General features: G+C 34.7%; 1 long non-coding RNA gene across 1 annotated transcript; it reads left to right on the forward strand.

Annotated features, from left to right (window-relative positions):
• The first annotated feature begins 247 nt into the window (after positions 1-247).
• LOC109489139 lies at positions 248-17,910 on the forward strand. The gene is made up of 3 exons (XR_002142088.2): positions 248-399; positions 16,443-16,730; positions 17,855-17,910. It is a non-coding gene; the product is annotated as an uncharacterized LOC109489139 (long non-coding RNA).
• The last annotated feature ends 6,706 nt before the right edge of the window (positions 17,911-24,616 follow it).

A 24,616-nucleotide genomic window follows, 5' to 3' on the forward strand; every position in this document is an offset into this window, starting at 1 on the left:
AAGCAAGGAGGCAATTCAGAAAACAAATCCGCAATAAAAAAAGAAAGAACCCTAGGAGCTCTGGACAGCTTTACTTTCAGAGATCCCGGATGGGAGGCCCACGAAGCTCATCAATGCCGGTTGCGGGTTTGGAGCGCCGCCGCCCCGGCGTCCACAGGCAAGGAGTCCTCAGACCAGTACAACGGCGGCAGCACATTCGTCAGGCTGCCACCTGAGTAGAACGTTCATGAAGGGGTGGAGCCCCATGAGACCCAACCACTTCCACAGGACCGCCGGAAAGTCTCATGGTCCTGTTGGGCCTGAAGCGCAAGAGCTTCCAGAAAAGAGGGATAGTGCCCAACCACCCGGAAGAAGGTCCACTTGGGCCTCCAATAGCTGCTGAGTGTCGCTCCTGATCATGTAAGTCACGCTTCAAAACTCTTTTAGCCCCAGGGGCATCCCCTGCATGGTCTTTTCCACCGCCTTCTCCCTCAGCCCGGACTCAGCACAGTCATGGAGAACCCGCGACGCATCGCGCCCGGCTCTGGACGTTGGTGTCCGTCAGCACGGAGGGGCGATGAGTGGGGTCCCGCAAGCGGAAGCTGCGCCCTAGGCTGTGGCCACACCCCGGCCTCGAAGCTCCGACAGCCTGCTCAATGCAGGACTGCTTCCTGCCTGGCCGCCAGGAAATAAATCAGCCTAAGTTCAGACATAAGGAGGGAAATTCAAGTTTTAAAGGGCAAAAATAAAATCTAAGAGGGTATCAGTAAAATGTGGCTTAGGATAAATTGCTGATCCAAGGTGTAGCTATAGCACCTTTGTTAGGACCTCTGAAAAATTTAAGGCAGAGCCTCTTAGACAATTAGTTGAAAAGAATTCTGAGAATCTTAACGGCGTGCCCCCAGACTCAGCCAGATAAAAGGGCTCCTGAGGGTTTTAAATGTGTGTCTTCTTGACTTTTAGGGTGGACAAAAGGTCTTCTAAAAGACTTTCGGTATTGTCCCACAGCGCCCTCCTTTAGTAGATGAAGGATATGTCTCAAAGGGGTCTATGGCAGTATCTTTATCTTAGGAGAGTGAATCGGAGAAGATCCCTGGAAACTTATAACCATGTTAAGAGTTTTGTATCAGTAGTAAGACTATGAACTTAGACTGTAAAGATCAGAGACAGTTCAAAATGAAAAGACATTTTGGGGGTCTAAACCTCCTCGCAAAAACAGGTCATTTCCTATAAAAAGACCCATAGTGGAGAATAATCTGGCTCAAGGACATGTACCTGAGGACTCCATGCCTCTACATCTAGGCTTAAGATGATGAGCTCCTGGACCTCAAGCTTGACATTGAATCAACAATACATGAAGGATATAAGGCCCTTGAGAGATGAGTGTCTGATCCATGTGTAAGAAATATAAATAATTTTTGGCCAGTTGTAGCTGATTAGCTATGACCACAATTAATTTGCAACACCCCCCCCCACACACACACACACTGGGAGGTGGAGTCTACTTCACCTCACCTTGAATCTGGGCTAAGCCTGTGAATGGCTTTGACCAACAGAATGTGGTGAGAGAGACGTGTGACTTCCAAGTCTGGATCATAGGAAGCCTTCCAATATCCAGTATGCCCCTTGGAATGTTCCCTCTTTGAACTCCAACTGCCAAACTGTCGAGAACCCAAGCCACATGAATAGGCCAAGTATAATTGCTCCTGCCAGTGACTCCAGCCTGAATTTCCAGATAATAGGCTGGCATCATGGTCAGCCATGTGAGTGAACAATCCAGTTGAGTCTCCAATTGTTCGCAGACTCAGCCACTATCTTACTATAATTACCCGAGATGTCTCAAATGAGAACCACCAACCAAGTCTACTGGGCACACAGATGCAACAGAGATAATAAATTGATGTTTTTAGCCACAAAATTATGGAGTAGTTTTATAAGTGTCAATAGATAAGCAAAACAACAGGCAAAGTTATGGTAATCTGTTCAGAAAATATTTTATATTCACACAGTGGAAGAATCTTAGAATCAGGAGCAAGCTGTAGAAATCTCTAGGAGTGTATATTTTAATTTTTCCTTATTTTATTACATGCTGTTTTCTTAAGTAATTGTCCAGTTAGATTCTAGTCAAAATAACATTTCAAAATTTAAGGTTTATTAACATCTTGTTTTCAGCACATAAAGCATTTTCTCACATACTGACTTGGCTTATTTATGTATTTCTATAGAGAGTTTCTATTTTCTTTTGAGATAAGCGGGAGGAAATGTTATGTACTCTGAGCCCTTCAGATGCCTCAAGAAGTGATTAAAGCTCTCTGCAATCAATGCTGTGTCGTTTATATTCTCATTCTAAAACACATTCAAGTTGATCCATACAATTTTTCAACTGGGCAAAGTTCTTACAAAGGAAGTTAGAGCTTTGCATTGTTTAAGCTGTAATTTAAAAAACAAAAAAATGCATCCATTTATCTGTATTAAAAATAGATATGTCTTTGAATTAGGCATGCTTGAAGGATAAACAATTTACTAAAAGTTTTGGCCAATTAATAAATGTAAGTTTTCCAAAAACAAAAAGAGGAAAAGAGAAAGACTAAGGAGGCTATAGACACAGAAAGAGCTATAAATATAAACAAATCATTGTAAGAAAAAGACCAATTACATTTCTTTTTTGAGAGGAATAACACTTTTATTTCTTTTTCCCATTTAAACATACACAGATACAGAGACTGCTAACCTCAGTGTTGCAATTTCAGCCATTGGTCAAATAAATATAGGACACAAATTGTTGTATCTTAGTAAAACTGACTGATTGGTTGCATCAGTTCCAGAACAAAAGGTCAGAGTGACACAGGTAATTTCAAAGGCATATCCTGATGTTTCCTGATCTAGTGTTGGCTCTTCATTCTACTGGACATATTTTTTTTCTGATTCTGACTTATTTGAGGTTATGGTGGCACATAAGAAAAATAGTAGGATTTTATCAGGAATTGGCAGACAACTAGGCAACAGAATAAGCTGTGACAGAAGCTTTACTTTCAACTTGATTAACCACAATCTTGTGACATTATAAAACAGAAGCAGATGACTCAAAAGCCAGGGAAACTCAGAATTCTCAGGCAAATAGAAAAATGAAACATTCTAAAAACCTTTCAAATATAAAAAGGTAAAAACACTTGAACCATATAAGCAAATCACCAAAACCAAAACGGGGAGTAAAACCAGTGGCCAAATAAAGTTAAACCAGATCTGGAATCAGAAATAGTCTTGGGAAAGAACTAAAGATAGTCCAGAAAGAGTCAGTGAGAGGCAAAGCACCTGATGCAGGCACTGAAACTCAATCAGAAGAATGGAAAAGCTCTAGTATGAAATCCGCTCTGCAAGCTAAATATGGCCGTGGGTACAGAAGGCCCATTGGTGTTGCCTTCATCAAAGGTGCAATATCATCAGGGCTGGTGACTGGATCCACGGGAGCATCTCCAGTGGAAATGTTATTTGTGATATAAAGACTAGAAAAAAAATAGGGAAAAATTTTACTTTCAAATGGTTTTTGTTTAAGGAGTATAGACTTTATAAGATTCTTTTCTTCACCAAGTTAAAAAGGAATACAATAAGTACTTTAAACAAAAGAGCTGGGGCACCTGGGTGGCACAGCGGTTAAGCGTCTGCCTTCGGCTCAGGGCGTGATCCCGGCGTTATGGGATCGAGCCCCACATCAGGCTCCTCTGCTATGAGCCTGCTTCTTCCTCTCCCACTCCCCCTGCTTGTGTTCCCTCTCTCCCTGGCTGTCTCCATCTCTGTCAAATAAATAGATAAAATCTTTAAAAAAAAATAAACAAAAATAAAAGAGTTTACTAAGGTTATAGGTAGTCTGTTCATATCAGGTAGTCATTTTATAAAATTTTATCTAGCAATGATTGTCACAATTCAAGAAAAATCAAAGATAAAGTTGTTTCCCTCAATGAACATACAGAAAATGACTCAAGTTTACATCTATTTCGTTATCCTGATTTAGCTATTTCAGGGTGAAATGAATATACCTTTTTTTTATTACTTTCTGGTTATGGAATATAGTGAAAATAGATCAAATGATATCAGGGCAGGATGTCAGTTTGCTTTCCCAACATGCTTGGCCATTATTTGTCAATCATTTCACTCTTTCAGACTTGCTGGATTTCCAATACTAACATAATATGTGCCCCAATTGGCAATTTCAAACCAATCCTTGTGTCTCTGTGTTGAGCTCAGTACACTAGTTCAGACCTTTCTTCCATACTGTTGAGTTCTTGTTGAGAACATTGATATTCACGTTTCCCCTTTCTTCCAGTGAGTTTCACCTAGGGTGCCCTTCACTTTCCAAATTGAGGCATTGGGTATCTATCTGGTTTTGATCATTTCTTTCACAGTAAGTCCCTTGGGTTCTTATGCAAAAATTTCTATCCTCTTTCCTTGGGGTATAACAGGAAGTTTTTACTAAACATCTCAGCAGGTCCTAATATAACGCTCTTGCAATGCTTGGGTCAAGTAAAACACTTATTCATGCAGTGATGTCCATTAGAGTTGTTCCATCTCTGTCCAGATTTGTTCTGGTGTAACTTTCTTCTGTGCAACTTGGAGAATTGAATAAATGGTGACAAATGAAGTTGCAAAGTTAGGCAGAGGGAAGATCATGAAAATCATGCTGTGCTAACACCAATAACAATAAGAACAGGCAATCAAGTATAATAAATATATATCGACGGTCACAATAGCTAACTACTTACTATGTGCCAATATTTTGCATGCATAATTACATTACTTTTCCTTAGCATAATGCCATGAATTAGAAACTATCTTTATGGCTTTAAGCTGTCACACATTGCTAATGTAAAAGCCTCCAATATCTGATTCACAAAGTGACCTATTTGCTGAAGATCCAATTAACGAATGATCAATTTGTGGAATCTCAATTTTCCAAATTAAAACATTTATCAGTTTACTAAAAATGATTTCAACAGAATTAACAGGACATATTATAGCATTAGCAAGAATATGAAATATGATTACAATTAATGTATTTTTGAATACTGAACTTTTAATTTAATAGTATTAGTTATAATAAAGATTTCATCATTTTTTAAAAATAATTAATTCCAATGGAAATTCTTGCTCAATAATCCTCTGTATCATTTAGTCTTGCCAAACTTGTATCTTTCATCTTTGTCATTTTTAGGGTTTTAATCAATTTTTAAATTATTTTAATTGCCTCTTTATCATTAAATCATATCAAAATTTAAGAATGAAACATGTAGATCGTTACATTCATATTATCATTCTTTCTTTTTCCTACACTCAACAGTTTCCTTTTTATCTGCAACTGCTTCTTCTTCTTCTTGGCATATCCAAACTGCTCTGTATTAGAGGCATGGAATTTTAATACCTCTAAGTAACTCCAGCTATTTTAAAATTCTGATTTGATTGTAATGTATCTTTTATTTCTGAAAAATAAAAATTAGAAATGATACTAAATACCTTAAATATGAAAGATATAAAGTGACAATCATTTAAAATTAATGAGAAGAAATAATCCTAGTATAGCTGTAAAATTATCCATTCAATTAATTGTATTTTTGCGAGTTGATTTTTCTTAGTCTGATTTTAACAAATTGGCTCTTCAGAAAATTATATTTTCAATAATTGACTTTAAGCAAACTCTTACTATGAATCATTTTGCTTACAGTTTTATACCCACCAATAGAGGTGAAAACAGAGTTATGAATATGAGTTTTAGAAGCTTGCCCAGAGTAACTTGGGTAGTAAGAGGCAAATCTGGTTTTCAAATTTAATTTACCATACTCTAATATTTACCATACTAATTTATATCATACTTTAATCATTACTCTATGCTGCTTTTCAGATTCTTAAAATTCTGATTTTTTTAAATTAATTCATTTTAGTTTTCATTGTTTACAGTTCAGGGGTTTAAATGGACTCATGAAATTAAAGATTGTGTTGCTTCCTAATGAGCAATTATTCTAACATACCCTGAGGATCTTCCCTAAGTAGGCAGACAGCTAGGATATATAAGGTCAACTTGGGGATATTTGCTTAAAGAGCTAGCAGTACTTGATGAGGATAACTTACATGACTAATAGTGTTAGCTTTTATAATAAAAGTAACAAAAAGACATTGTAATATGTATATATCCATAAGAACATAAGTACATTTGTATTTTAGAAATATCTGTCTAGCAACATTATAGAGAAAAAGGGATGTAGCTAAAGACAGAAAGGTCAGATAGGAGACATTGATGTACCTTACAATTAATGACAAGGGTCAACTTGAAGGTATTAGAAGCAGTGATTGATAAGCACAACAAAGACTAGAAATAAATAGGATTTTGGGGCGCCTGGGTGGTACAGCGGTTAAGCGTCTGCCTTCGGCTCAGGGCGTGATCCCGGCGTTACGGGATCGAGCCCCACGTCAGGCTCTTCTGCTATGAGCCTGCTTCTTCCTCTCCCACTCCCCCTGCTTGTGTTCCCTCTCTCGCTGGCTGTCTCTATCTCTGTTGAATAAATAAATAAAATCTTTAAAAAAATATATTAAAAAAAAAAGAAAGAAATAGGATTTAGTAATTTACTGGGGCAAGATTGCAGGAAGAGGGAAAAGGTTACGGTCTGAGCACCTAGGTCAATAGTCCTACTTCCCATCATGATAGTAAATTGAGATGGAATGACTCTTGGTAAAGGAAATGATGAAATTAGTTTCATATCTGTTAAGTTTGAATGATTGTAACTCATTCAATGTAAATGGGTACTAGGTAATAGCAGTGGGCATCTGTGTGTGTGTGTGTGTGTGTGTGTGAGAGAGAGAGAGAGAGAGAGAATGAGAGAGAGTGCGAGCACATGCTCAGAGAGGCAGGAGTAGTCTCTCTAAATAAGTATTTTTGAATCATCAGCATATATGTGGTCATTGAAGCCATGGATATGTATGAGACTACTGAAGGGAATGTCAGGAAGAGATGTAAGCCAAAAGAGAACTTTGGGGCACTCAAATATTTAGAGCGTGGAAAAAATAAAAAGATCCTGGAAAACTGAAAATGAGCAATCAGAGGAACAGAAAGAAGTCTATGATAAAGTGGTAACTTAAATGCCAAGCAATAAGGAGTTCTTTCTCAGGACTTAACTGACAAAATAAGGAAATGCCCAATGTATTCTGAACAACTTTATCAAATTCTGGAGAAAAGTAAGAGAGACATGAGCAAATGTTCAATGTGTGTCTAAATAAGTCATTGGTAATACTGGTGACAGTAGTTACTGTGGTAGGGTAGGACTGGATGTGGGCTACCAAGGAAATCTTAAAAATCTTTTATCTCATAAGAAGAAAGAGGTTTCTAATGTATTTTGTTGAAAGAAATCATGATTAAAAAATTATCTGCAGATATGAGGATAGAGAATGGACCAAAATGCTGGATAATTCAAAGCTACTACATATTCCTTCTTTGTTCAACCTTGAAGTTTCAATGTCATATATCCTTGAGAAATGTAACAAAGAACCAAGAAAAATAACATCTAAATATCAGGAAATTATTACGTATGTAATATTATTACATATTTCATGTCTGTATATATGTAATAAAAATTGTTACACTTTAGTAAATCTGATAGAGATTAAAATAGATTTACTTATTGCCAATTGAGTCTTCATAAGAAACATTTATATAACTCTCATCATTAAAACGCCTGCTTATTAATGATAAATAACCACTTATAGAAGATATCAATTCATACATATATTTTTAATCTAAGGAATATAATTTTTTAAAGAAAAACATTGGGAAATACACATGCAACAGAGAAACACTGTTGTCATCATGTAATATTTTAAGCCTTTGTAGCAGAACAAGAATGTGTTTTAAATACACTGCTGAAAAAATTCAAATTTCATAATAAAAGTTTACTGAAATGAAAGTTTAAGGTTAAGAGACAAACTGAGTCTCCCTCTCCCGCTTAGACATTAAGATAGCTTATTTTGTAATAGACATTGCACTGTGTGGTTAGAAAAGAGTAAAAAAGATGCCGTGTGTCTTGTCTCCTCTTTCTAAAATTCCCTACTAAGTTTAAGAGAAGGTAAAAGACATGCAAATATATAAATACAAGTCAGTGTGATCAGTGCTTTATTCATATGCCATCCTAAGTTGGATAATTACTTCAGCACATTTAATTATCAAAATGAGCCTATAGTAGGCAAATGTTATATTTGTTTTACAGATGGGGAAACTGAAGCTCAGAGAGTTTATCTTATCCTGCTAAAAAGCCATTATAGTCTATATTTTATGCAATATTATCTGACACCAAAACCAGTGCTCCCAACCACTAACTTATATTGAAAATTGGAAAGAAGAAAGGGGTTAATGGCAGATTGCTCTATATCTTACAGGCCTGAAGATGGTCCAGGTAAATAAATAAATGATTTGAACCCACCTCTGTCCAATAAAAAAGGCCTTGTAAACATGCTAAAGCCAAGGAAAACAGAGAGTTCCTATATGTAAAAGGGTTTGAGCAGGACACACCAAGTTTGCCCAGATTACTTACTGTCAGTTAGTCTAGAATATGAATATATGGAGCTAACAGCCTGAAGAAAGAGGTTAGTCCTGTAAACAACCTTCTGTCTATGTAGTTGATAGTAAACCACCGAAACAGCTGAGTAATATTCCCATATGCATTACACAAATTCTCAACCTGTCTGTTATTCAAAACTGAAATATGCCTAATGCAGAACAGAGAGGGTCTTCCTAGAGAGCTGTGTGTGCATATTTTACTCTCCTCACGGGAAAGACCGTTTCATTATGGCTAAAATTTGCCTATATCCTTTGAAATATTAACAATTTTATTATAGGCAAGATCTATGATTTCTATGGTCTAATTTGATCAATCAAGTAGTCTTGGGAGCACAGAGAACAGAGCATCAGTTTTGCCTGAAGCAGAGTTCCAAATAAGTTCACAGATGATATGACTACTAGGATAGTTCATGAAGCATTAAGTTCATTTGCCAACTAAGGGAGTGGGTATGGAGTACAGATGGCTGAGGGAAAGCACGACAAGCAATCATTTATTATTTGCAATGAAATAATAAATGCAACCTCTAATAACAGTACGTTTAATTGTCTTTTTCTTTCAAAATAAAAAAGATGTTTGTAATTGACAAGGGCATGCTGTTTTCTCAGGTTGAGATAATCATCCATGAAAACATTTTGCACAAATGATCAAAGGCTAAATATAAAACAAAATTAAATTAAGGGATGAACTCAAGAGCAATTATTCAACATCATTGCAATTACTATGTTTATTGTAACAATATTAATTACTAGGCATTATACCAAGTGCTTAACATTGATCACTTTATTTAATTATTAAAATACCTTTGTACACTTATGCCCCTTTTCTATTTCATTCTACAGGTGAAATAAAGTTATTTAATAGATTCAAACATCCATCAGAGATAAAAACACCAATCAAACTGACAACAGAAGACTTTTTGGAATAGATAAAGTCTATCTACAAAACAAAACCTATAACTTAAATCTTAATAGTGAAACATAAAAACAATTCCCTTTAAAATTTAGAATTGGAAAAATATTCTGCTTCCTTATTCAATTTTTGCAAAATGCTCTGGTCAGTGCAATAAGTAAACATATTTAGGAATCATAAATAAATAAAACAAAATTGAAAATAGAAGAAATAAATCTCTCATTTTTGTAGATATGATTAACCACATAAAAAGCTGTAAATGATCTAGAGAAAATTTTTAAAAACAAGAACTTGGGAATGTTGCTAGATATAGGATAATTTGCTAGGTAATTGCTAAATATAAGATGATATGCATTTCTATATATCAATATACAGTTAGTTTTTCTAATTTTAGAAAGAAACCATTCAAATCAAATCAGAATCACAAATTATAAAGTGCTCATGAAAATATGCTAAAATATATATAGTTAAGGCCTTATTTAACTGTCTATTACATAGCTTTATTATATAGTCAGTATTTTATCCATATGGAAATAATGAGCAATTTTACTGAAAAACATTAAAAGGAATGAAAATAAATGAAACTACATCATTTCTACAGATGGTCTTAAAGTCAAAGATTCCTACAACAGACCATTAAAAAATAATTTCTGGAAAGATAAAGGCAGGGTTTCTTAATACCAGTACTATTGACATTTTGGGCTGAATTACTCTTTGTTGTGGGGGGCTATCTTGTGCATTTTAGAATGCTTAGCAATATCCCTGACCTCTGTTAGATAGATGCCAGTAGAATTCTCCACCCCATTATTATAACCAAAATTGTCTCTACACATTTGCAAATATCTCCTGGAGGGCAAAATGATCCCCAGTTGAGAACCATTGGGTTATGGACATAAAGATGAATGACAATTTTTTAAAGAAAACACGTAAATATATAAGATCACTTTTAAATAATGATACAGAAAAGACTCTTGGAAAGAAACGAAAGAATATAACATAAAGAAAAATATTGATATATTAAAAAAATTAAATTTATTACACATACCATAAGGAAATTGAACAAGCCAAAAACTAAATAACATTTGCAACATATCTGAAGTTAAACATTATTATTTCAAATGCATAAAAGACTCCTAAAAGTAAAAAAAGAAAAAGAAAAACTAATAAGCTAACAGGAAAATGCAATTAAAACTGTAATTAGATAAAATTTTATATACCTCACATCACACTCTGATCTGGACATATTTCACAAACAGATTAGAGAGAAAATAAATTATAGAAGATTAGCATACATAGATTAATAGGTCACCAGATATAGAGATAAGATGGTTCTGTTCAGGTAAAGTTCAAAGTGAATAGTTAAATAATATAATTAAACAATGTATTCAAAGCACATATATAAATGGTAAAAACTATAAAGGAAGGATAAGCACAAAATTCAGGCCTGTAGCTGCCATCAGGGAAGAGAACACTAGATGTTGGGATTGTTCCATTTCTGAAGCTAGAATTTAATACATATATGCTTACTTCATAGTTTTTAGACCGCACATGTAAATACAGATAATCTTTTGTAACATGGCTATTCCATAATAAAAGAAAATACTTAAAAACCTCTAAACCTTAGAGAGGTTAAATATATTTTCCAAGGCAAGTGTGGAGTGTGTAATATTATCCCATCTGTCACACTCCACAAATTGTGTTTTCACCCTTGAGGCAAAGATAAATATTTAATTTATTATTGTCCTCCTTCTGTGTTACCTTGATGCATATTTCAAATAAAAAATGCTCAGAACATCATTAAATTACTGGTAATTCTCCAGTGCCAGGCCAATTAGATATAAATTCTTTAGTTATGTATTTATTTATTTTTTTAAAAGATTTTATTTATTAATTCGACAGAGATAGAGACAGCCAGTGAGAGAGGGAACACAAGCAGGGGGAGTGGGAGAGGAAGAAGCAGGCTCATAGCGGAGGAGCCTGATGTGGGGCTCAACCCCATAACGCCGGGATCACGCCCTGAGCCGAAGGCAGACGCTTAACCGCTGTGCCACCCAGGCGCCCCTAGTTATGTATTTAAGCCAGATATTTTACTTGACAATTGCAATCTGTTGGCAGTAACAGCCAGGGTCACTATAGCAGAGGGGTGATACTAGCAGCAAGGTAGACTTCAAAATGAAGAATTCTGCTAGGGAAAAGAAGATATATATAACAATGGTAACAGGAACAATTCACCAAGAAGACAAAATTCCAAGAGTTTGTACTCAATAACAAAGCTTCAACTCACTTGAAGCAAATCTTGAGAGAACAAAAAGGAGAAAAAGACAAATCCACAATCATGTTGATGTCAACTCTACTTTCTGAAAGAATGATAGCAGTGTATAGAATAAGTAAACAAAAAATAAGAATATAGAATTGAACAATATTATGAATTAATTTGATCTAATTGACATTTATAGAACATTCCAATCAACAACTTAAAAATCCACATTTTTTTTTCCAAGTACATAGGGACATTTGCCAAGAAAGACTACATGCAGGGCAATGAAACAAGTTTTATCATATAGAATATGTTTAATCTTCACAGCAGTTAAATTAAACAATCAGGAAAAGGTATCAGGGAAATCTCCAAATATTTAGAAAACAAGTGATACAAACTTCTAAATTATTTTTCAATCAAAAAGTAAACTACAGGAGACATTATAACGTCTTTTAATTAAATATACTTTTTAAAAAAGATTTTATTTATTTATTTGACAGTGAGAGAGAGTTAGCAGGAGCACGGAGGAGGGGGAGAGGGAGTAGCAGGCTCCCCTCTAAGCAAGGAACCCCCTGCAGGGCTGATCTCAAGACCTTAGTATCAGGATCTGAGCCAAAGGCAGACACATAACCTGCTGAGCCACCCGGATGCCCCAAATATACTTTATGTAAAAATTTATTTAGAATGCAGCTTGAGAAGAGTGTATGAGAAAATTTATGGTATTCAATGTATATATCAGAAAATAAATATTTAAAACTAATTATCTAAGCTCTCACTTTAAAAAGTTGTAAAGAGCAACTAAACCCAAAGTAGGTTGAGAAGGGAAATAAAAAGATGCAACATAAGTAAATGAAGTAAAAAATAGAACTGTACACTTAAAATTGTTTTGCATATATATGTACTTATTTACCTCAATGCACTTGATTTACCAAAAAAGCTGTGAAAGGGTGTGCAATTTATTGCAAAATATTTCCAGTGATCATAGACATAGAGTGTTTCACCCCAAGGAAGAAAGCTGCATATACAGAAGTATTTTAGTGCTTTTTTAACTTAACAGTCCTTTAAAAGAAAACAACAACAGTATGATCATAGTCTCTCTCTTAGTGATTCCTATTTTGTATGTCCATCAGCAGAACTTCATCCATATCCATTTTATTGACGAACATTTAAGAGGTCTGCGGATGAAACTGCCACACTGATTCATAAGTATATGTATATTTATATATGATTGCAAAGTCACACATAGATTTAATTCTTTTTGTACAATCTCAAGCTAAGTACCAATGTTAATTAGAAAAAATTAAAATTTCAGAGTCCTACCATGTACCAAACTACTTTCATATATATTTTTGTTCAAGCCTTGTAACATCCTTCTTAATGTTGAATCCACTTTTTAAGATAAAGACGTGAAATATTACCAGACTTAAGCAATTTACTTCATACAGCAGTCTCTGATTGTATGTCTCAAACACAGCAATTCATCTGCTATATCACATTGCCTTCTTCTTAACCTTCATATTTTGATTTACTTTTTCTTATGAAACAGGGATACAGATGATAACTAAACTATAATAACCATCTTTATACACAACTACTCCAATAGACTTTTTAAGCATCACTATGAAAGGAAGAGTTAAGGAAAACTTACTAATATATTTTTATACTAAAAGGTGCTTTGAGATCCAAGTTAATGGTTCTTTATTCTAAACTTAACTGGGAAAAATTTCACATTTGTTAATTTCACTGATCTGGAGGAAATTTTTATATTTTAGATATTTACTTTCAAATTGATATGTATAATGTGTGTACTTTTTAATCCAAATAATCCTGAAAGAGCTGAGTGCCAGATACTGGAATTATTTTACTAATGCACCAGTTATAGAAAGTAAAGTTGGGAATATCAAAATCATTATTCTTTAAGACATGATTTTGGTCATTTATTTAAAGACATTTTGACTTGCAATGTATTGACTATGTACTAAGGATGCAAAGATGATTAAAACAGTTCACAACATATTAAGGGAGAAAATGTGGAGACAACCAAATTGGAATGTGATAGCAGTTACTAAAATATGAACAGTACATAATGTCGATGCCAAAGAGGAAGTGATTATTTGTATATTTGAACCTTAGGGGAAAAGGGTCTGAAAAGTTGCTGCTTAATCTGATTAAAGAGATGAACATTTTAATCCAAAAGAAAAACATTTGTTCAATGTGAACTACTTTATAAAGCCGGATGTTAATATTTTAAAATGTTGATATTAGTGTTAAAATATGTTTTCCACTATCAGTAAATGTATCAATGACATTAATTTTAAAGATAACCCTTCTTCATTAAATATTTTTTTTCTTGGTACTGTTGTTCTGAATCTGAGTTTGACCACAGCAAAATTTATTTGTGGGCCTGTATGCATTTATAAAGCAGTGTTCTAGAGTTTGGGATATTTATCCACTTACCTCAGATCTTTTTGAGTGAGATTTCCTTCACTGATTATTTAAATATTAAACACCTATCTTTAGAGTCTCTTATATGAATAATTCCAAATTTTCTCATGGATTGAAAACCCAGCAAAAAAACATTAAATATTGAATATCTGATGTCAGTACTTCATTCACTTTTAGTTTAACTTGGACCTTTAAGAAGAAGGTATAAACATTCACAGAGCAGGAAGCACATACTACTTTCTCTCTTCTAATGTGCAAGGCACATTCCATGCACTGATTCAGATCAACTTTACAGCATAAATTTTATTATAACTTTGGTGCATATAGTTACCCTTTAGAGTTTCTTGACTATCTTCTATTCAGTGACTCATATTACAATGCTAATCACAATCTCTGGTGAAAAATCCTAAATATATATTAGGACATGAATAATGTAGACTTTTTTAAAGATTTTACTTATTCATTTGAGAAAGAAGAGACAGAGAGAGCACACAAACAGGGGGAGAGAGAAAGCAGGCTCCCGGCTGCTCCCAGCTGAGCCAGCCTGGAGCCTGATGTGGGGCTGGATCCGAGGACCTGGAGATCATGACCTGAGCCAAAGGCAGACGCCTAACCCTCTGAGCCACCTAGGCGCCCCTGAATAATGTAGACTTTAAAAATCCTAAATACTACTGTTTTAGGGAATTGGTTCATGTCTGCCTGACACTTTGATGCCATTTTTTCACTCTGTCCTTTCTGTGTTGGCTGTCGATGGGAGAATCTCTGATGTATTTGTGTGTGAGTGGGGACTTATTTTTAAAAATATACTTTATTTAAAAGAAAATTCTTAACATCTATTTCTAATTTTGGAGAAAGGAGGACTGTTTGCCAGCAGCAAAATACATATACACTGAGCCAGCTGCTCTGTTTCAAAGACAGAAAATATGCTATGCAATCTTTGTAACTTCTGGAAAAATGTGACTCAGATTTTTAAAATAACTCTGAAGCTAAATGATCTAGAAGGTGACACCCCTGTCAGAACAATTCTGAGAGAATAACCAAAGATGAAGACATCATCATTTCACATAGGAAAGACATTCGTTATCATATATGTGAGCTGTTTTTCTCACAGGAGTAATAGCATTCTGTTGTAGTCTAAAGAAGAAATGTGTGGAAAAGTATCACTGGCCATGTTACTATGAAACAATTTTTAAATGGGCAAATTATAGAAAACACTGATAATTGTAATTCTGATTTACTTCATGGTATTCCAATTGGCAATAGCCTTGGGAGATTATAAACTGATATAAGAATTAGAAGATGATGAACTTTAGGTTAATTTTAAGCAAGAAGACTTATTCCAGCAAGAGATATCTAAACTGTTTTTCTTACAGAGACTCTTTTTTATGCCACCTTTACTCGAGAGAGCCTTGTTCTGTTTGGTTTAGCTGAACAGAGGTCAGAGAATCAGCTCATGTATTTCATCAACGTCCTATCCAGTACATTTTCTCCACTGTTGCTTGGAACTTGAAAATTGTTTCATCAACTTTTTTTTTTTTTGTCGTATCTGGAACAGAAAAAGGCAGCTTAAGATAATGTTCTAAAGGCAAAGGTTAGTTGTTTTCTGGATTCCTGTTTTAACCATCTATGTGACTCTATGCCTTAAAAAATTACTTGTAGCTTTCATTGGGGATTTGAGAGGGAACAAATACACGAGTGTTCAATTCTCTGTAATAACCAAACTACATATTAATCTTTATCAGACCACTGTAAAAAATTATTTCATTTGGGCAAAATTCATCTTCTAATTGTTGATTTTCTTGGCTTTCTCAGCTTTGGATCTTCAAATGACTATGTATGTTTTGAAATTTCATCTGAAAACTCATTTTTAGGAAGCTTTGCTTTGTTTTCTTCTGTTTTGTTTTGTATTTTTCCCTCTCTCTCTTCTCGCTCTTTCTACCTTCTTGTGCTTCCTGTGTTTGGTCTTCCCTTTCCTGTCTGTGTTTATTTTATAGTATATTTTTGGTTGTCTCCAGGTGAGAGTCCATGCCCCCAGTTGCCCCACTGAAAACCAGATCTTAGAATATTGCTTTGGAGAAAGGGCCCTGTTGTGACATCGGTAGATGGCAGATTCAGTTAGAGAGCTGGTGGGCAGCTTGGCTCAGGCCTGGTGGTAAAGCTGTGCCTATTTCTTTTCACCTTGCCAAGCCTATGGGTTGACGTAAATCCCAAGCTGTATTTTGTAGGAGCTTGTGTTGTTTGTTTGTTTTATTTTGTAGATTTCAGAATGAAATAGAGGATGAATCCCTTATTTTAGGAGAAGCCAGCTGCCAATTGGTAAAGACACTCAAAGAGCCAGGTTGAGAGTTCCATGTGGTGAGGAAATTAGGCCTCTCACCAACAGCCAGGATGAACTTGTCCAACCATATGAGAGATCCACCTTGGATATGAAGATTCTGTCCAGCCAAAGCCTTCAGATGACCAGTCCTTGGATACAACTTCATGAAAGATGCTGAGCCAGAACCAACAGCCAAGCCACTCCAGATTTCCTGACCCACAGAAATTGTGTGAGATAATGCTTGTTTTAAGCTATGACGTTTTGGGATAATTTGTTACACAGCAGTAGATAAAAACTATATCCATCTAATTGATAACTTTATCATGTCTCAATCTCCCCATCTCCATCTTTGTCTATGTCTATGGGTAAAGCTACAACTCTTCAGAAAATGCACTAAATATTATTAATTGGATGTAATAAAATGTAATGATCAGTGGAAATTAATTTCTTAAATACTATTTAATGCCTTATTTTTTATAAAGATTACTTGGAAATAGTTCTGAAATTTGGTATAAACTAAAAATTAGCAGTCACGTAATGCTCATTTCTTAGTTAATATGCTCAGGTTTTAGCTCCCAATTTGCATAAGGTGTTAATGAGGTATCAATTACAAAAGTAACACCTAAATCCTAAGCAGATACATAGTACTATCACCAGATCTCTGAATTACATTTCCTTTATAAGTCGTTTACCGAAGAAATTGTATTTACTCATTTACTCATTAAATATCATTTAAAGCTCTGTTACTATAAACAGACTCTCAGAGACACCATTCAAGGACTTCCTAGTCTAAGTGGCTTCATACTGCCCCAGAATATTGAGGGGTGGTTTACAAAATACTCTTGTCAGGAATTGATTGAAATTTAAGATATTCAGAATGCAAATACATATCTGGAGCTAATGGGAATATTTCAACAAAATCAAATCCTCATCTTGGTTTACAAATATGTGGCCCTTGTGCCCTATAGCTGAAGCTACATGAGAGTTCATGGGCAGTTTCAGCACACACATGTGTGCACGCACGCATACACACACACACACACACACACACACACACACACACGGAAAATTTACTGGATTTTAACCTTACAGTTGAAATCACAGTCTCAAAGACAGCTTTTAATTTGTGTCCATTTCAAATGTATTAATCAGTACTCTTGAATTCTGATGGCAGAGACCCACTCAAAGTAGTTCACACAAAAACATTAAATGTATTATTTCATGTCTAAACAGGTGGATATGATTTCAGAGATAGTTAGATTAAAGAATTCAAAAAATTATCATCTGCCAGGACTCTATCTCTCTTGGTATCTCTAAGTCCCACATTCTGCTCTTGGCTTAATTCCCAAACAGGCTGTCTCCATTTGAGGAAAGAAGGACACCGAAAACCCCAGCCATACATAATGCTATTTATATCATGTGCCTACACTAAACCAATCCAGTGGAAAGAGAGTATTCTGGCTTCCTTGGGCTCAAAGTCAATGCCTATTCCTTGCAAAATGTGGAAGAAAATGAAGAAGAGTTACGCACTCCAAAAGCACACTGAGGAAAATCTCTGTGGAAAAGGAGACATATCGTCTTTCTAGGGAAGGGGGACTAGATAGACAAAATCTCAGATCCTGTGCATTTACTATCTGAATTACTGTTTAGTCCTCAAAGCCAAAGTTGATATTCTAATTATCAACCTAATAGAAGAGTATTTTCAAAATTTGTTTAGTTGTCAATCTATACTAGCATGATCTTAGTTGTTTATTCTTTTATTCAATCCTTACTGAACATATGCTATATTCCTGGAACTGTTCTAGGTTTTGAGGATATATCAGTGAAAAAAAAATTACAATTCTTCTTGGTGTCATTATTCTCATAGCGATTACATTTTATGAATCTAACATTCTCTTGTTAAAGGTGCAAACTTCCAGATGCCACCATGGACCTACTGAATTAGAAACAAGAAATATGCATAATGAGTGGCACATGTACGCCCTTGGGCATACTAATATTTCAAATATAAACTGCTTTTCTTTTGCTATCCTTTTTCTCATGCTCTGTAACTCTGATATTTGCTATAAGGTTTTCCTATAATGTTCTGCTAGAATGCCATTTAATCTTGGATTGTATATTCTGATATTGAGAACACCTATTGGGATATCCTACTGCCCTTGTGTTACTTGTTGACACTTATAAAACTAAAACATGCCTTTCACAATACTCTGTCTTACCATATTTTATCTTCCTTTCACCTTCCAGTACAAGGGGAGGAATCTTCAAAATCTTGACCTAAAGTATGTTTGTCATGTAAAAGTACTAAAATGCTTACTATATTCATTCTTGTGTGTATTGTATTGTGGGCAGAGAAGTAATTATAAACAACTAATAAAATAATACTGAAATTAATCTAAAACTATTCACTACTTTTATGGCCTTTTTATTTTTTTTTAAGATTTTATTTATTTATTTGAGAGAGAGCATGAGAGGGAGGAGGGTCAAAGGGAGAAGCAGACTCACCACTGACCGGGGAGCCTGACATGAGGCTTAATCCTCTGTCTCTGGGATCATGACCTGAGCTGAAGGCAGATGTTTAGCTGACTGAGCCACCCCAGTGCCCCTTTTCTGGCCTTTTTAGTTAGGGTTATTGAAACTGTAAATCAGTAGGATATAAAAATGTTGTGTATTGGATACTTTTCTTATGGTGAGATGATAAGACATTATAGAGAAAACCATATAAAACAGAAAAGAAATGAAAATTTTATGCACTTTTTTCTTTGCATATTACATAGGAAACTCTTCAGGCATATTCCACCAGACATGATTACAGGGTAAAAATACAAACATGGAAGCAAAAATGAACACCAACTAACCTCAACAAATGAAGATTGTTAGCAATTTGAAGAGGTCAGACTTGCTTTGTTTGCTTTTCCATCTATCTTTTTTCTTAGTACTACTTTGAACATCTTGTCTACCAGTTCCCCTAATATTTCAAATCTAAAGTAATAATTGTCATTAACCTGGATAATAGCAAACTCCATTTTTAGAACATCACCTAAATTCTTGGTCAAGATTTCATATCCAATCCGTAGATATAATGATATGGCTTATTTTACTCTTAGTGTATACAGCAGATAATCTCTTAAGTGACAGTCATTGAATAATTTTGCCAGCAAATCTCACCCTATGCATTCCCCATTGAACACCAACTAAGTAATACATGGGACACTGAAGTCTGGTGGCTTATTGTCTACTTTTTAATAAATCCTCATTCTTCTGCTTCAACTAGTTCCATCTCTTTATGTCAAGTTGTTATTGTGACTATTGTGATTTCATTAAATATAATGTCAATTGATTAAATATAAATAGGAAAAGGATAGTTCTTTGGGAAGAAACTAAACTGAATGCTTTAGACTTTATAATGTCCTATCCTGTCACCATTAGAAAATAGAGTTAAAAAATACATTCATACCAATGTAAAAACATTGGTGTGATTTTTTAAATTAGAGAACAATTCTACAAGCAATTTGTGATTCTCTTTAAGTTTTTCATTCTAAATAAAAATGACACTGAAAATAACATACAGGATATTATGGGTATAACATTCTGACTACTGTGTAGTTTTTATTTGCATTTCCCTGATGATGAGTGATGTTGAGCATCTTCTCATGTGTCTGTTGGCCATCTGTATATCTTCTATGGAAAAATGTCTATTCATGTCCTCTGTCCATTTTTTAACAGGATTATTAGTTTTGGGATGTTGAGTTTTATAAGTTCTTTATAGATTTTGGATACTGACCCTTTATCAGATATGTCATTTGCAAGTATCTTCTCCCATTCCATAGGAAACAACAGATGTTGGCAAAGATGCAGAGACAGGGGAACCCTTACACTGTTGGTGGGAATGCAACTGGTGCAGCCACTGTGGAAAACAGTATGGAGTTTCCTCAAAAAGTTAAAAATAGAGCTACACTATAATCCAGCAATTGCACTACTAGGTATTTACCCAAAGGATACAAAAATACTGATTCGAAACTATGCATGCACCCCCATGTTTATAGCAGCATATCAACAATGGCCAAATTATGGAAAGAGCCCCATGTCCTGCAACTAATGAATGGAGAAAGAAGTGGTGCTGATGAATGGATAAAGAAGAGGTGATATATCTATATATAACTATATATATATATATATATATATATATATATATATTATATATACATATAATTATATAGATATATATAGTTCAGCCATAAAAAATAATGAAATCTTGCCATTTTAAATGACATGAATGGAGCTAGAGTATTATGCTAAGTGAAATAAGTCAGAGAAAGACAAATATCACATGATTTCACTCGTATGTGGAATTTAAGAAACAAAACAAATGAATATGGCGGGGGGAAGAGGCAAACCAAGAAACAGACTGAGGATTGCTGGAGGGGATGTGGGCAAGGGGATGGGTTAAATAGGTGATGGGTATCAAGCAAGGCACTTGCTGTGATGAACACTGGGTGTTGTATGTAAGTGATGAATCATTAAATTCTACACCTGAAACTCATATTATACTGTATGTTAACTAACTGCAATTTAAATAAAAATTTGGAGAAAAATAGCAAAAAAAGGGGGGTATTATGGATACAGATATTGACGAAGTGTCCAGAGGAAATCCAAATAGACTCATGTTAAAAATAGGCTTTGCTTTATATACTAGTCAAAGAATGCACATGTATATGCCTCAGGTTATCATCTGGATCTGAGTCTAAATTTCAGTCACTGTGGCTTCACAGTGTAGGACCCAGAGACTGGTATCTCCTGTGTCCCCTTCCCTCTGGAGATGTATTTCCTGTTTTGTTTTGGTTTTGTTTGTTTGGTTTTTTTTTTCCCCTACAAAGTTAGACAGTTTCTAAGAATAAGTAAATAAAAATGATAGGGCACCACAGGAGGGGATAATTAACTTAATAAAAGCTATGTAGTTAATATTAATAGACATAATCCTATTTTGAATTACTCACTAAAAATCCCTTGAAAATAACAATTTACCCATTAGTCAAATTAATTCTTCTAGTGCCTCATGGATTAAATTGAGAACTTTAAAGAGGTTACTTCCTAGATGGTACCATGGGAGGCATTCTATTCTTTGTTGTTTATTTTAATATCGAACCACATTTGGTCACCCTTAGTCACTGTAAATTGAAGTGCATCTGTTATTACTCATGAGTTAACATGAAAAGTAAAGATTTAAGAAATTATGATACCGGGCACCTGGGTGGCTCAGTTGGTTAAGCGTCTGACTTCGGCTCAGGTCATAATCTCAGGGTCTTGGGATCAAGCCCTGCATTGAGCTCTCTGCTCAGTGGGGAGCCTGCTTCTCCCTCTCCCTCTGCCTGCTGTTCCCCCTGCTTGTGCTCTCCATCTCTCTCTCTGTGTCAAATAAATAAATAAAATCTAAAAAAAAATTATGATATTTTTCCAGGAGACGTAAATACTTACTGTTTTGCAAAGGCTTGAATTCAAGATAAAAGGCAACAGTTTATTGGCCTTTTCTTTCCAGACTTTTTAATCTCCCTGCTCTTTTTCTATTTTTATTCCAATATTGAAAATGGAGGGTATTTGGTTTATACACAGGTTTTATTACTAAATGTTTTACCATGCTTGGAAGATGGAAAGTGCCTGATATTATCCTCATTCTGACTTCAAAATTCTGCCTGCTGGAGGTGGATGCAAATGACAAGCCTTCTAAAAGCAAGCAGGTGTAGGCCTGGCTTCAGAACTACTCAGTAGGAAGCTGACATTTCAACATTAAAGTTCAATGCATTGGAGCATTGTTCTAGTCATAACAAACTGTCTAAATTACAAAATCCTGGCAACGCATTCTAGCCATTAAGCTGTATATCCCCCTATTTTCAGTCTGGAAAGCTTTTATTAATTCATAAAAGGATTTTCTCAGCCGAGAGAAATTGGAAGCTGGCAGAGCAAACAACAAAAACAGGTCCACTCATTTCCCAGCTGAAAGATTTGACCAGATTCATTAGCATTTGAATTACTTCTGAAAAATTCCACCCATCACTGATTACCATATATATTTTTAATGTATTACTGCAGGCTCATATTTCTGTCTTTTCATCCAGTTGTGCTTTATAGAATAATTTTCATTTATAATGTTCTAAGCATAGTTTATTGCACATTACTCCAATATTATATTTTTTTCTCTTTTGGAAAGGTTACAAATAGAGTCACAGTAAAAGTATTACAAGCGATATTCTTTAAACCTGATGCTGTTCAAAGTTTGCTCAGTAAGTTTTTTTTCAGTCACACTCTCATCAAGTCCTTGACAAGGGAAGAGTAAGAAATTGTACTATTGCTGTTAAAAATTATGAACAAGTACATAAAAGATAATGATAAGATAAAGAAAAGTAATTGTTTATAAAATTGGAGTTATCCATAAAATAAAACAATATTATATTACAAAATTCCCTATATAACTTTGCAGTGTAACAAGTGGTGCTGACTTTTTTTAGGGATAATCTACATATAATGATTTGCATAAAGTGCAATTATCCTCTGTGTATGTCTCAGAGATGTTTATTTATTTATATATGCACTTAAATAATCACCAAACAGTTAGAGTTAGAGAACATTTCCCTAAGATACACTAAAATGCCCTCTTTCTCTCTATCCCACCTTCCAGAATACCTACATTTATTCTGACTTATGACTACCCTAACTATTCTTTTTCATCATCTATGTACTTTGCCTGTTCTTGAGTTAATATAAATGGAAGAGAAAGTATGTACTTTTGCTTCTGTTTACTTCAATTGGCATATTGTTTAGATTGAGTCATCTTGGGGTGAGTGCCAGTTTTTCATTCTCCTCAATTGCTATGTTGTGATCCATCTTATTCTTATCACATAGTTTCTTAAAAGTTTTATTACGATAAAATTCACACATCATGAAATTCACCCTTTTTTAATTGCTCAAGTCAGTGGTTTTTAGTATATCCTCAGAATTATGCAACTATTGCCACTATCTAATTTTAGAACATTTTCATTCCTCCAGGAAGCCACATGCCCTTTCACACTCAGTCCCAATAACCTCTAACCCTAGCCCCTGGCTACTTCCTATCTCTATCGATTTGTCTATTGTGGACATGCGAAATAAGGAATCATACACTATGTACCACTATTTGTTTATCCATTTACCTGTTGATGGACATTGAATTGTTTCCAGTTTGGGGCTATTATGAATAATGCTTTTGTGGAAATTCTTGTGTAAATCCTTTTGTGATCATTCACATTAATTTCTTGATTTTATAAATTATAAACTTACATGGCTAAAAATTATTGAACATTTCTCTGAAGTGGTTGTACAATTTTCTGATATATGTATGAGAATACCAATAGTACTATTACTTCTTCAATAGTTGGTATTGTTAGCATTGTTAGATTAACCTTTATAGAAGTTATAGAGTTGAATCCCACTGTGGTCTTAATTTATGTATCCATAATAACTACTGATGTTAAACTGTTGGCTAATTGCCCAGCTTCTTTTATGAAGTACCAGTTCAAATATTTGAGTATTTTCATTGGGTTGTCTGTCTTCTTCATAATGAGTTGTAATAATTTTATTTTTTTTAAGATTTATTTATTTATTTATTTATTTATTTATTTATTAGAGAGAGAGAGCACACGAGCTGGTTAAAGGGGAAGGTCTGAGGGAGTTGGAGAACCAGACTCCCTGCTGAGCAGGGAGCCTGATGTAGGGCTCAATCCCAGGACCCTGAGATCATAACCTGAGTCGAGATCAAGAATTTCAACTGAACCCACTGAGCCACCCAGTCTCCCCTATATGTTCTTGATATAGGACTTTGGCACATATATTTAGGCTTTTCATTTTATCCCAATGTATGTAGCTTGCCTTTTTATGTCCTTAATGATATCTATGAAGACAATTTTATTTGAAGACAATTTTAATTTTGATGATGTTAAATGTGTTTTCCTCTACAGATACTTACTTTTATGCATTTTGTCTAATAAATCTTTGCCTATAGCAATTACATATTTTTTCAAAATTTTTTTTCTACATTTAAGTATATAATTGATTGTAAATGTATTTTTTAATTTCATGTGAGGG

Source organism: Ailuropoda melanoleuca, chromosome 10 (assembly GCF_002007445.2).
Source record: "Ailuropoda melanoleuca isolate Jingjing chromosome 10, ASM200744v2, whole genome shotgun sequence".
NCBI classification, from domain to species: Eukaryota; Metazoa; Chordata; class Mammalia; order Carnivora; family Ursidae; genus Ailuropoda; species Ailuropoda melanoleuca.